The sequence below is a fragment of the Octopus bimaculoides genome, chromosome 12 (assembly GCF_046866305.1).
Source record: "Octopus bimaculoides isolate indiv1 chromosome 12, ASM4686630v1, whole genome shotgun sequence".
In the NCBI taxonomy this organism is placed as follows: Eukaryota; Metazoa; Mollusca; class Cephalopoda; order Octopoda; family Octopodidae; genus Octopus; species Octopus bimaculoides.
The window spans coordinates 1,931,495-1,946,893 of NC_142939.1; positions in this window are offsets into that span (position 1 = coordinate 1,931,495).

Sequence of the window (15,399 nt, forward strand, 5' to 3'; positions counted from 1 at the left end):
CCATTCATGTTTATAAGAAGATAGTAATTTGCAGATATTTTTGGAGAACCGTTTGTGGTGTTGCTGACAACTTTCACATAGAACAGCATTTTCTAACACAAGGTTATCGTTTGGAAGCTTTCTTATTTGTTTACCTTTCATATATTTTGTAACCGTCTTTGGTGTTTCCATAGCAAACCTCGTGCTTCCAGCTGGAATGTGATATATCTATCACAGATCAAAGAGAAGCTACGCTTCCTGTCAACGTAGATGGCATACTGTAGTTTGCAGATATGTAACCATATATAGAAATTTGCTTCTCTCTCTCTCTCTCTCTCTCTCTCTCTCTCTCTCTCTCTCTCTCTCTCTCTTTCATGTTTTCTCTTTGCAGAGATTAATCCACTTATGACCGCATGGATTAGTTGTATACTCTGACTATGCATTGAAAAATTCACTTACTCACAAGAGGTTATTTTTTTCCTTTTTTGAATACAGATGTCAAGTACTCATTTCATATTTTATGTTATTTTTCATTCGACTGTTTTATTCATTTTTTTACTAGTTTATTTTCTGGATCTCATATCATATTTTATTTCAAATATTATTTTTTATTTCATATATTTTCCAAGTAATATTTTGTTAAGGTTATTTAAGTATATTTTTCCTTTGTAGAATTCAAGCAGATTCAAAGTGGTAATTTTGTTTGGTTTATGTCAAGACGGTTCCATTTGTTTCCCGATTATATGAATGAATTAGTTTGTGCATATATAGATGCGTCTGTGTTTGTGGATAAACTTGAATTCCTGCAGTAGATACGCCTGTTACTTTAGTAGAGAAGTGTGTGTTGTTCATTAATGCTTACGTTCGTGGATTCTGTTTGTGTAACTAGAATCTCGGGGATGCTTTACATATTTTTCAGTAATCGATTGTATTTGGAGATTGCGAATCAGTTTGTTTTGTTCTTTCTTCGAGATCTCCAGCAATTCTAGTTTCCTTGTTTGTTTTGTTTTTATTTTTCTTATATACAGATCATTTCTAACATAGCCCAGTACACTTATGATAATAGAAGTACAGAAAATGCAAGTATGTATGTCAGTATGTAACCATACGACGTTACTGCATGTATGTATGTATTTGATATTTATAAGTCGTTGCCGTTCTACGCGAAACAAGTAATTATAATCCAAATGCACCGTATGCTCATTCATGAAAAAGACGTCAAAATTCATTATTAGTCGGTATTTCCTATATTTTCTTATTCACTTCCATCTCTCTTCATTTCCTTTATTCCGTTTAGCGTTTACTTTCTTTTCTTCTTCTTCTTGCTGTCTTTTATATATCTTCATTCTTTCTCTTCTTTTTCTTGCACACTCGTCGTCGTTTTTGTTGCTGATAGTAACTGCTGTTCATAATAGCGGGGAGGTCAACATTGATGGAATCCTTATTGATGATGATATCGATAGATATAATGTTATTTGTTTTCATTGAGACGTTTTTTTTTTTTTTAGTAATTACAGTTTTATTTCTTTTTCAGCGATCTACCCATTTTCCATTATTCAGATTCTTTCTACGAACGATTTGCTGCGTGTCCTGTCAATGACCAAACAGACAAATATATGTAAGTAACCCTATATCCATATATCATTTAATTAAGACAAATCCATTCACATATATCTTGTACTTATATACTTTGATTAAACACTAAAGTCGGGTTAATCGGAAAGCATTTCAGAAAAATGATTATTATTCGGTTGCATCTCGATGTCTGGGAGTATACTAAACTCTGGAAATGTAATCAGTAAAGCTTACAAATACTACTGGAGAAAGCATAATTTATGATACAGAATTAAACTTATCCAGAGAGGGTAATTTATAAGATGTTACGATGTTTACTCATTGTGAGTACGTTTTTCTTTGTCGCCTAAAATTCAATGCTATTTAGCTGCAGTATATCATGTTGTGCTCTCCGTACGATTGGCCAATAGATCAACTGGAAACAATTGTATCAATTTGCAACGCTTGTTTCGGTTAACCACGCTTATGGTTCACACAATTATAAGGAGCTGACAAAATAAAGCAATCTGCTTTCTTTTATACCTATTTCAGCATGACACAGCATTGTACCTTGTTGTTGTTGTTGTTGTTGTTGGTGGTGGTGGTGGTGGAACTTTTTGTTCGGAACACGTTCCAAGATTTTATTAATTACCTCGTCATGCTCTTTCATTTCCGAACAACTAACCCTTCTTCGCAAAATGCTAAGCACCAAGTTCCCCAGAAGAGCATTTCAATGGTTTTCGCATATCCGATCTCATGTTTCTCAAGCAAATAATGCAACAAATTTTTGTTTGCACTTACAGTTTTCCACTCGTGGCTGACGTATATTCAATTAAATTGTGTCGACGTGAGTATTACAACGTGTTCATATACTCGTTATACCGGTGAGCTACGCTGACTTGGGATATATTCTTATTCATATCACTACTGCCAAATTATATACATCTACTTACATATATATATGTATGCGTGTGCATCTATGTGTGTGTATATATATATATATATATATATATATATATATATATATATATATATATATATATATATATATATATATATATATATATATATATATATACGTGCGTGTGTGTATATGTGAAGCTGAGCCTAGTCTGGTGATCCTAGAGACGATAATGGGGCGATTACCTCACCTGTCAGTATGTGTATATATTGCGCTCTTCTTCCAGTATTAATAATGTTTTAACACTTTTGAATTTTGAGTTTAACCTTTATCGTTCGGAGAGTTATAAAGTAATAAAAATTTTCTGAAGCATCTTTTCGTGTAATTAGCCTAGGTTAAAACATCTTCTTATAATCAATTGTACTCCAATGGAAATCAAATGAATGATATGTGCTCAGCACATTATTTTCATTGAACATTAATCACTGTTTAATTTGGTGTGGTTCATTGGATACCAGTCGCATATTATACTTTAGTCATCACTAGTTGCTATAATCAATGAGAGAGAAATAAAATCCTAAATCGTAGCTCAGCTCAAATCTATTTCACGAAGCGGACAAGTCATGAGGAATACACGAAGACATTGATATAAGAAATCCACAAAATATTAGCATTGTTTTATTCTCTCGAACTTTAGTCACATGTAATGTCGTCTACGTTTTTAATGCGACAGAGCCTTCTGGAGTACAGAGTAGCAATGTTAGGATATGTGTTCCTTCTAGTGAGGCGGACCGTTACAATTCTAGAAATTTAATGTAAAATAGCAATTCCAAGTAATTACGCCATAAATACATTTTAATGTCTTTATAAGCCACGGGTGTACCTAAAATTATCAAGTATTGATCATGATCAAGGGGCTCCTGATGACCCCATACACTTGCTGGCCTCCGGTATGCAGAGTTCTCGATTAGTAGCACTTGCGTGTGCAAGTTTGCAAGACATCTAAGGTGATAGTCAGGTAAATATGTGAGAATGTTTAGTGAGTTTGAGTTTGCAACTGGAGTTTCTTTACTGCGAGCAACGTATCGCAAAATATTCTGATACCTAGAAGTTAACTTGAATTTTATCCGACTTAATCCTCAGTTAGTGATTAATTTTGTCGATGTTGTTGTTTCTGTGCAACCCTATGATGGAACATTTGTCATCCCATCGTACGTTATTTGTTTATCATCCTAGCCTACTGTATCCTTCCTGTTTTAAGATGATAGAATGAGATTTAAGTTATTATTTCTATTACAAACAGGTCAAGTGACCACATAGAGACAGCTCTTCCGTTAACTCGTTATTATATTTGTTGTTTAGGGAAGTAGTTTCTCGTATAAATGTTGGTAATGATTTCGTACATTTGCCTCAATAACTAACAATATAAACCACTTTATATTAATACTGCCTGAAAGTAAAATCAAATGAGGGAAGCTTTTTCTCCATTCATAACTTTCTCCAAGGTATCAATGATATTTGGGGACGTAAAACAGCTTGAACTGTTCATGGAAATCGTGATTCATTTTCTACGATCGAGATTAAACTCAACAACGCCCACCGTGGTGTAAGATAATTAAATATAAAAATTACTGAAAAGCACAAGTTGTAAGGACGAGCTGATAAATCCTTCGCATGTTTCCGGAACTTGTCACGATAATCTGATGATTGATGAATTCTCCCCACTGGTGCGGCGTTAGTCAATCTCAGGCAGCGATATCAAAGCCTTCTCTATGTTTTACAAGTAGATGAGATAACTATATAGATCTAAAATACCATAAATTACAATAAAATGTATTGAGGTCGCTTTACAAATGTTAAAATTAGCAGCACCACACTCTACCTGCTTCAAAACGAACATATTGGCCAATGTAGAAATTAGGTGTGCAAAAAAGAGCAATGATCATATGTTAACAGCTTGAATCTCTTTGATTATAGATTTGCAACAAAGAAATTGAATCACTACAGTTCAATTTATGAAGTAGATGTATGAAATATATATATATATATATATATATATATATATTTCTTTTGAAGCCATTTCACCTCTACTCGTTTCAATGTTACAGCTTTAATAGTTTGTACTGAATAGCCAGCGCCCTTTGAGTGGTATGGCTTTGTGACACCCACCATATATGCTTCACTCCATACCACTGCACTTGAATCGTTAATACCTTTTGGGGACTCAGTTTAATTCGCTAATAAATTTGATGTGAGAAAAATGGAAAGAGTGGGAAAGAGGCAAATAAGATATACGGTAATACAAAGATAAAGTGACAAGAAGGGGAATAAAAAAAAATTGAGAAGAAACTAGAGAATAATATCTCATTACGTCTCATTTCTATATATAAAAAAAAAACAGAAGGAAATGAAAGCGAATTAAATACGTGAAGATCTACGTAGTAGCCACATTCTATAGATTTATCGGAGATTATGTCTTCAGAATCAACAAGCAAAATAAAAACCAATCCCTACCCTAATTTCCCTACCCAGTTCTTGGATAAAGTAACATTCCCTTTTTTCTTTCCCAGCTTCCAAATTACTATTTCTTTTATGTTTTTAGCGCTTGTTCGTCAAAATTTCTTATACAGTTCTTCATTTTCTTTCATAGAGGGAGTTTAGGGAAAACGGTGGAGGTAAGCAACAGGAAAGAAAAATAATAACAATAATAATAAATAAATGAATAAATAACGAAACGCTCGTCTAAAGTTCGTAACTGGAATGGAATTCATGATTTTTATATTGGTTTCAGTGGAACACCTCGTTTTGGAGAAGGAAGGGAAAATAAAATTAGCCAAGTTTCTGACATTGAGAGGAATTTTACCCAGCGACGTTGAAACGCGATGCTCTCTCTCTGTTCTACAGTTTCAGACTCTGTCTGCCCATGGATATATGGAAATGATTTACACACTTCCACCCCACTCCACACACACACACACACACACACACACACACACAAATACACAGAAACCTCTAGAAAGAAACCTTTCAACACATTCATTGACCCACCCCCACCCTCCACTTTTCTCCTCTTCAACATTGAACTCTCTTATTTTCTTTCTCTCAAACTTTATGTACAATTTCCTTCCATCTTTCTTCCTTCATATTTCTCTTTCCCTCCCCCACTTTCTTTCATTCTTTCTCCCCTTTTCATCTTTCTCTCCCTCCGCCTTTCCCTCCCTCCCTCCCTCCCTCCCATTCCCCTCTCATCTTTCTCACCCTCCCACTTTCCCCCTCTCTCTCTCTCCCTCTCACTCTGTTAGTTTCCTTATCCTTTCACAAAATTTGTTTCATTCAAGCACGCATACTCACGCACACTTCTCACTGACTCTCTCTCTCTCTCTCTCTCTTTCTCATTCTATCTATCTCTCTCTATATCTACATCTATCTCCTTATCAATCTATCTCTCTGCCCTTTCTATTTCTTTTTCTCACTCCTCTTCCCATCTCTTTTCCTCACTCTCTCTCCACCTCTCTCATCCCATCTCTCTCACTTTTTCTCAGGTTATTTCTCCCCTTCTATCCCCTCACCCTTTCTCCCTCTCTCTCTCTCCCCCTCTCTCCCTCTCTTTCTCCCTCTCTCCGTACATTTAATAAAATACTGAAATATTTGCGCTGTCTTGTATGACATCGTTCTAGCTCGAGCTTAAAACTGAAAAAGTAATAAAATAACGAAAGAAGAAAGCTTCGGGGGAGGGGAGGGGGAGGGGGAGATGGAGAATGTTGTTGTTGTTCTTCTTGTTGGTTGTGGTGGTGGTGGGGCATAGGGTAGTGGAGCGGAAACGAGAGGTAGAAAGTATTCTGCGGGAATGTGTTAAATAATTAGGTCTTAAGGAGAAACGGAAATGGTTGCTGCTGGAGATGTTTTCAGCACTGCTTCTGACGATAATGATCATGATGATGATGGTGATGGGGGTGGTTGTGGCGGTGGTGGCTGCAGATGGTAGAAAGTATTATTGTTGGTGATATTGTTATTGACGGTGGTGGTGGTGGTGCTGCTGATGCTGGAGGTGACGGCGGTGTGATGGTGATATTTGTAACGAATGAATTGGGTTATTGACAGGTAGGGAGAGTAAAGGATACACACCTCCCTCCCACCTTCATATTTACGTGTGCGCGCGCGTATCTGTGTATGTATATGTAAGTACATGTATATGCATGTATATAGGAACGTGTGTGTATACAAGTATACGTTTTCCTTCAATTGTGTGTGTGTATCTATATGTGTGTGTGTATAAATATATATATATATGTGTGTGTATGCGTGTGTGTATATGTGTGTGTACGTATATATATATTCCTCCCTCTGTTTCTCTCTCTTCCCTTTACACCGGCATGGTCACATGCTTCCGGTCAATAATCCTTTCCTTCCTTGGCTTTCGCCAAGTAACGCACGCACCACTTTGTCTCTCTCGGGTCCGTGCCTCATCGCGTTCTTACACACATAATTTTTCTCGTCTGGCCGTAAAGCCTTTTCTGTTTGTTTTCCTGTCTTGTTTTTTGTCCGCCACGACATTCCTCCATGGCTAGATTTAATTTGCGTATACAAATTTAATCTGCGATCCATGGGACGAGCCGTTTTAGCGATGCGTCCTGCCCAAGCTCGTCGAAACGCCGGTGTTAAAACGTGGGTGGCTGATGAAGGAGATGTTCTCTATGTGGCTCGTGTGTTCTCGTCTACGTTTGTTTGCAATGTCCTGTACCCAGATATGCACCTATACATACAGGTGGATGTCGGTATGCACATACCTGTACGTATATATGCATATACTCATTTACTATTTGTTTTTTTATATATATATATATATATATATATATATATATATATATATATATATATATATATATATATATATATATATATATGTATGTATGTATGTACGTATGTGTTTGTGTATATCTGTGTGTTTGTATATATATATATATATATATATATATATGTATGTATGTATGTACGTATATGTGTGTATTTATATATATATATATATAAACACGCGCACATAAATATCTACGTATGTGAGTGTTTATGTGTGTGTGTGTGTGTGTGTGTGTGTGCATATCCGTGTAGATGCATGTGTGCGTTCATACTTTGCATTTATAGAGAGAAAGAATGGTAGCAATGAACGAGGAGGGTTAAAATGTGTGTGAGTTGGAGGAGGAATCATGAAAGAAGTTTCCGAGGGAGAGCCTGGAAGCTGTAAAGAATCCCATTCATATATAGGAAGGTTGGGTTGCTTATGGACATAGTCTGGTTGTGTTTAAGTTAATAAATTAGCAAGTTATAATTTAAGCCTTGTGCATAGAAGTTCGAATCGATGTTTTGCTTAAAATATATGTTTGTCACCCTCATCAGGGTTTTCTCCTGTCTCAGCTGATAGTATACGTAATGTCTGACGTCCATAAAGTATTCTTGCTTACAGAGATATCTTTTGGCTTTCAGTAGTTTCAGTGCTTCGACTGCGGCCATGCTGGATATCGCTGTGAAGTATCTGATAGAGCAAGTTGACCCCGGTACTTTTTTTAAGCCTGAACCTATTATATTGGTTTCTTTATGGCGAACGATGAACACAAATCTTCTCACGCTCTTTGTCACGCGCACACACACACACGCGTGCACACACGCACGCACACACACGCAGCGCGCGCATATATATAGAGAGAAATAGACTGCTATCAATTTACTCCCCCAACATTCTACCACAAGGCTTTGGTCGGCTCGGGTATATTGAAATCACTTGCCCTGCCCGAACCCAAAGCCCTGTGAGTGGGAAACCAATTTCATACCACAGAGCCACGCCTGGGCCTTTTATAAATTCTTTAAGGCACGGGACATTCAACTTGTTCTATCAACCATGTTAGTCTGTCATTCCTTAGTCATCATTTAGTTTCCCCTCCGTCATAAACTCATGACATAGACTCTGTCTTTTTTTCTCCCTCTATATACGTCTGTCTGTCTTTCTCTCGTTCTCTCTCTCCCTCTTCCTCACTCTATCTGTCTGTCTCTGTCTCTGTCTGTCTCTCTCTCTCTCTTTGACTAGTCAACAATTATTCTTTCTTTCGTAGGCTTAATGTTGTCGTCATTCGGCAGTCAAATCTGGAGCCTGCTCATTTCTTTTGTCGTACTTTTCTTTGCCATAAAAATGGCGAAAAACAACAACAAAGAGAAAACGAAAAAAAAATGAAAAAATGAAAAAATAACCAATCAACAACCAACATCGATGTATTTGTACAAAATGAATATTTACCTAATGTAAAGATCAGTATACAAATATAAATAAGGTGATACATGCTTGCGCGTGCGTTTAGATATGCATATATATATATGTATATATATATATATATATATATATATATATATATATATATATATATATATATATATATATATATATATATATATATATATATATATACATATATATGTATGTGTATATATATATATATATGTATATATATATATATATATATGTATATACATATATATGTATGTGTATATATATATATATGTATGTATATGTATGTGCGTACGCGCGCATTGTCTGCATTGAGTGTGTCTATATAGTTATGTGTGTATATTCAATAAGCCCTGGAGATTAGCGCTTTCCGTTTCGGCAGATCAAACGGGAACAGCATAATACTTGCGTTTTCAGAGGCCTTGAGCAATATTTCACCCCATACTACTACTCTCTATCCCCCCCACACACACACACCTACATCATCAAACAGTTTATTCCAATTACACAGACATTCCTTTGCGCAAACACACCCAAACGCATCTATTAGAACGACGAATACATCAGCACATCCAACAACAAATAAAATGCTGCCAAATACATACGTACATACATATATATATATATATATAGATACGTATGTGTGTGTGAGTGTATATATATATATATATATATATATATATATGTGTGAGTGTGTGTGTGTGTATGTGTGTGTGTATGTTTGTGTATGCATGCATGTATATATATAATATATATATACATACTCATACACACATTTATATATATATATGTGTATGTGTGTGTATATGTACATACGTATATATATATATGTATATATATGTATGTATACACACATATATTTATCCACATATATGCACTTTCAACAGTACGACAAAGAGCATTCTCTGTACATCCTCTGTGCTCTTCCTTCTCAAACACTCAATCACAAACAAGCTAAACATAGCTTACATACGCAATTAAGACGATAAATAGTATTTGCTTTTACGCACTATACGTGCAGTCCTCAAGCAAACACCACCACCCAACAGATACAAATGCATACGCAATGTCTCCTTATATATCGTCGTTACTGATGATTTGGCGATATGTAAACCCGAACACAGGCTCGTGCCTTGTGCCAAAATCTGAAATTATTATTATTATTATTTTTATGGCGGCGAGCGAAATGCTTAGCTTTATTTCGTCTGTCTTTATGTTCTGAGTTCAAATTCCGCCGAAGTCTGGGATGATCGACTCACCCCGCTCCCCGAAATTACTGACTGTGTGCTAAATTTGATAATAGTTATTACTTACAGACACATTACCCTCTCGGTTGTTTTCTACGAGTCGCTAAATCACATTTACACGTTTGATTCACGCCTACTACACCAACACACCTCACAAAAAAAAATTCCGTATTTCAAATAAGAGGCCAACCTAACCAACTTGCTACACTAATTTTATTTTGTCCTAAAAACCATATTGTAAGCATTTTTTAAATGTTTATAAAGTAAATTAATATACCAAAAGCGGTAAATATTTCTCGAAGTGTATTTGGTATTGGTAAGGTAAAAGTTGTAAAGCTAGCTATTGGGTTTTGGAATCTTTATTTATATAAACTGATTAGCTGTACAATGCCTTTAAGTGCAAAGAAAAATTAATAAGAATAATTGGCTCTATAACTATTGCAAGAAAGCTGGAAGACGACAGACAATGACAGTAGAGAATAAATAGAAAATGTCTTTAAATAAGATGCGTAAACAGCATAGTTACCGAAACACTGTCAGAGCTTAAACTGTAGAATAATGCCAATGACCAGTAGATAAAACTATTGGATGTATGGATATTAATTTCAATTTTTGACACAAGGACAGCAATTGCGAGGAGGGGATCACTTGATTATATCGACCCAAACCTTTAAGGGTTACTTATTTTGTCGACATCGAAGAGACGAAAGGCAAAGTCGATCTGGGCGGAATTTGAAATCAGAACGTATACAGAAATGAAATGTTGCTTAGCATTTCGCTGACGATTCTGCTAACACGCTGACTTATGGATCATTGGATATTAACATATAATAAAGTTAGTAATATTCGAAAATCGACAATATAATACATAGTTTTATTAGGATTGCTTTTATAGATAATCCATGTAATATTGATGATAAAGTTGTGAATGTATACAATCACGAACTTTCGATGGTGCATTTATTAACATACTGGGTGTAATAAATATATTGTCGTTTAAATTACACAAAAATGAAAGTAGCACTGACATCTCATTTTAACAGATATATTTTTCCAATATTACATAAAAATATCTTGAAATACTGAAGAGTGAATTTATTCAATAAAATCGCTATTGGCTTCAACCACGGTCTCCAGATGACTTAAGAATCTCCTACAACTCTTCTGGAGGGTCTCCTTGTTTAAGTTGGTGAATGCTGCCATAATCCTTGCCCTCAGTTCATTTTTGGTGTTACAAAGAGTTTTTTTTATCTCTCACTCAACTGCGCCCTCACATTATAATCAAGGGCGTTGCAGTCTGGAGAGTATGGTGGCCAGACGTTAGGGGGATGCAGTCGCAGAAATTGTCTGACAGCTATGACTGGGTTCTCCTGCTTGCGTGTCATGTTGCAGAGACCTGTTGTCAGACATACAGTCTTCCAGCCCCTTGACCCTCGACCCAGGGCAGCACTGCCTCCTCCAGGCACTTGATGTAGGACTCCGTGTTGAGTGTGAGGCCGTATGGGAAGGTGAATGGAGGCATAACGTCGCCATCACTAGTGTTCACTCGAAACACCATGATGTTGACTGGATGTTTGATTTTATCACCCTTGATACATGTCCTCAGGTTGCCCTGTCCTCAGATTGACAATCAAACTCTCTGAATTATTCATTTTGGAGCTCCCGTCACCAAAGCCAAGTCATACGGTACGTCGTTTCCACATTTCCAGCAGAGTGAATTGCGTCTTGGTGTCGTTTTTCTCAAAGATGATGCTGAAATGCTGTCTTTAGTCGACCGGAGACTGTCGTTGAACACAGCTACCCAAGGAGCTACACAGTAGGACTGAACCTGGACCCATTTGGTAGAGAATCAAACTCCTAAACACTCTGTCACAGCTGCGACTATGGAGATGAAAATTTCACATCACTCACTGTTTGTATATTGTTTGACCGAACTTACTGTTGCGAAATAAAATTGGAATTCATAGTTGCATAATGCAGCTGTTCTTTGGTCTCACATGTCTTGTTATTGACTTTGCTGCTTTCGGAACAATCAACATGGTGGATTTACGTGCCAGATGAAATACTAGAATTTAGAATAGAAGAGTCCAATTTTTGCTGATTAATTCGATAAAGTCTTCATACAGTTTTGCTCCGTAAAGCATGAAATTCTAATGTAATATTTTGTTTGCTCGAATCTTTTTTGACATTTGTAGATAAAGGGTGAGTTTGCAAACTATTTTTGCAATAATATATATAATTGAAACTTGAATGATAATCTAAAGAATACACAATGCATTTCTTGTGTGTGACATGTTATTGTAAAACCACTTTCACTAAGGGCTTTGTATAGATATTTCACGTATAATTGACAAGTAGATATACTTCATAATTTATTCCATACACAAATTCAAATCTAGTTTTTGAGTGTCACTGCGCCAGTATATTTGTGTGCGTGGATGTGTGTGTGTGCTGTGTGCTACAAAAAGAGAGTTTGATATATATATATATATATATATATATATATATGTGTGTGTGTGTGTGTGTGTGTGTGTGTGTGTGTGTGTGTGTGTGTGTGTGTGTGTGTGTGTGTGTGTATGTGTATAAGACAGAGAAAATAATAAAGCTTGTATTTAAGAAATAAAATTGTTTTGAAAATATTCTAGATGTAAAGCGCTAAATTTCGTATCTCGGATTATAATGAGCTTGGTCGATGATGGTGCTGCCCCGAGGTAGCATGGTCACTTTATTGTTGCTACCCAACCGTTGTCTAATGGTATAGACCTTTCACTATAACTCTTCCTCCTCGTAGATTAACCAACGTCCATCTGCCAACGTATTCATCGAAACCTTGACATGTGAGGCTGATGGGTTACTAGCACCTGCCCAAGGTGCCACCCCACCACTTACTCTCCCTTTTACAGTCTGCCATTTATGTAGATGCCGTACCTCACTATGTTACGTACCAATGTATCCATTACACAAATGTACTTAATTCATATATCTTAGAAGTGAAGGTGAAGGCGCGTGGCTCAATGGCTAGAGCATTCGGCTCACGATCGTGAGGTCGTGAGTTCAGTTTCCAGCGATGCGTTGTCCTTGAACAAGACACTTTATTTCACGTTGTTCCAGTCCACTCACCTGACAAAAATGAGTAGTACCTGTATTTCAAAGGGCCACCCTTATCACACTCTGTGTCACGCTGAACCACCCTGTGCCTGTCGGGAGACAAATACTTGGTACATCACTATTATATGAAAACCCATAGCTTTTTTTGCTGGGTATGATGGAAAAAATCAGCTATCCGCAGCTAGCAGACAAAGGTGTCACTTGTTTACTGGTCATGCTTCAAGAACCCTGCGAAGAATTCTTGCATTTCCAAGCAATGCTGATTTTTTAGGTGTTCTATCTCCACACTTGCACCCATCGCTATCAGCCATGTTGGTAGCTGAGTGCTGATACTACCAAGTGCACCTATTACTATTGTCATCACGTCTACTCTCTTCATTCACCACAACATTCGCTTTTCACTCTTCCAATCGTCATAGTTCTTTATTTTTTCTTCTTTCACATTGATCCTGTTGTCACCGGAGCATGCTGTATCGATTGTCATACATCTTTCATTTTTATTCACCACAACAATGTCCGGTTTCCGTTGCCTGGTCGGGTGGTCGCACTGGATCGTTGCATCACACAGGATTCTGCAATACTCATTTTCGGTGACTCATTATTATTATTATTATTATTATTATTATTATTATTATTATTATTATTATTATTATTATTATTGTTGTTGTTGTTGATATTATTATTATTATTATTTTTATTATTATTACTGTTGTTGTTGTTATTGTTGTTGTTGTTGTTGTTGTTGTTGTTATTATTAATGTTGTCGTTGTTATTTTTGTTATCATTGTTATCATTATTGTTATTATCATTATCATTATTGTTGTTGTTACTATAGCAGACTCCCTTGGCTTACTTTCATAAGCTTGTCGTTATAAATATTTCAATTATTACAATCACCCTTAATTGACCCTCTTAAAATATGCATGCAAATTTTTTACTATTCCATTGTCTTCTTTTGTATTCTCTCACACTCCAGTTCGTAACACATTGCGCTATACATTCTGTTGCTTCTCCCTGGTCTACCCAATGCCTTCTATTCAAGCCTGCTGTACAATCCTTTATTTTCTTTTTATTGAGAATTTTTTATTTATAAATATGTTTTCTGCAGAAAATTTATTTGTAATATTTAAAAGCAATTATTTCTTGCATTAGAAACTCAAATCAACGAGAGTTGCTGCCAAGTAACCACATGGGAATTCTACTTTATCCGAAATTCAAAAGTACCCAGATTATAGCTATTTTCATATTTCAATCAGTTTTTCTATGACTTATGGAAGAATTCTACGAATCTATCTGCTGTCAACTGCATGGTTGCCAATTTTCACATATTTGCTCCTTGAAATCCCTAAAGTAACTTTAACTCCATTTATTATATTCTATGCATCATGGTGCAACAGAATATATATTTCCACTGGGACAGTGAATCCTGCATTTCTTAACCATTTCCTTAAATATTTACTCACCACACAGATCAGGTATTTTCTTTCAAAATTACATTTTCTCTTTTTTCTTCCTTATGAAATTATTTTCTTTGTCCAAGACGAACACAATAGGAGTATTAGGCATTCTCATTTCTGGAAAATGTTAGAATACCATTTTCGAAGATATCTATCGATAATTCTTATACTTTTATCTTAAAGAATCTGGCGATTTTATCTGGTATGTTTGAAAGGAATTGTCCAGAGATTAACCTTAATTTCATCCCAGTAAGTATTGTATATGTAATAGTGGTAAATAAATTTGACTCTCCAGATATTCTCACCTTAGACACAGTATCACTGTAACATTTTGTTTTATTTTTTCCTTTGATGTTCTTGAAATGTTGCTGGCAAAGTACCTATATGTCCTTACATGAGATCTCACATCAAAAGCAACATTAATCAGTTGATCAGTATGTCTAGAATGTTGTTCAACTCTGAGAGATGTACCGATTGATATCTCATATAATCCAAAGCATTCACCTCAGTTTGAACAAGTCTATTGTATTCTACTTTTACTGATGTTTCAGTAAACTTGTTGAAACATATCAATATTGGTACAACAATTGTTATTGAGTTCAGGATTAATTTTCAATATTGGTTCCTGTCTTCGTAGGAATAAATTGATATACAAGTCATTGGGTTATCATTAGTGCTAAGTATGTGGGTTTTCTGATTTCGTAGCAGAACATGAAAGCCACATGCAGACGCTGTCTCCATAAGTTTTTCTATAGAATTTGCATCTTCTTGAATTGTTAGAAAGTTATAACTTCTTCGGTCATTTTATCGTTTTCTTTTCAATGCCATATATAATATTGTTGCTGGAATATTATACTCGACTCCTTGTTGATAGTTATTACA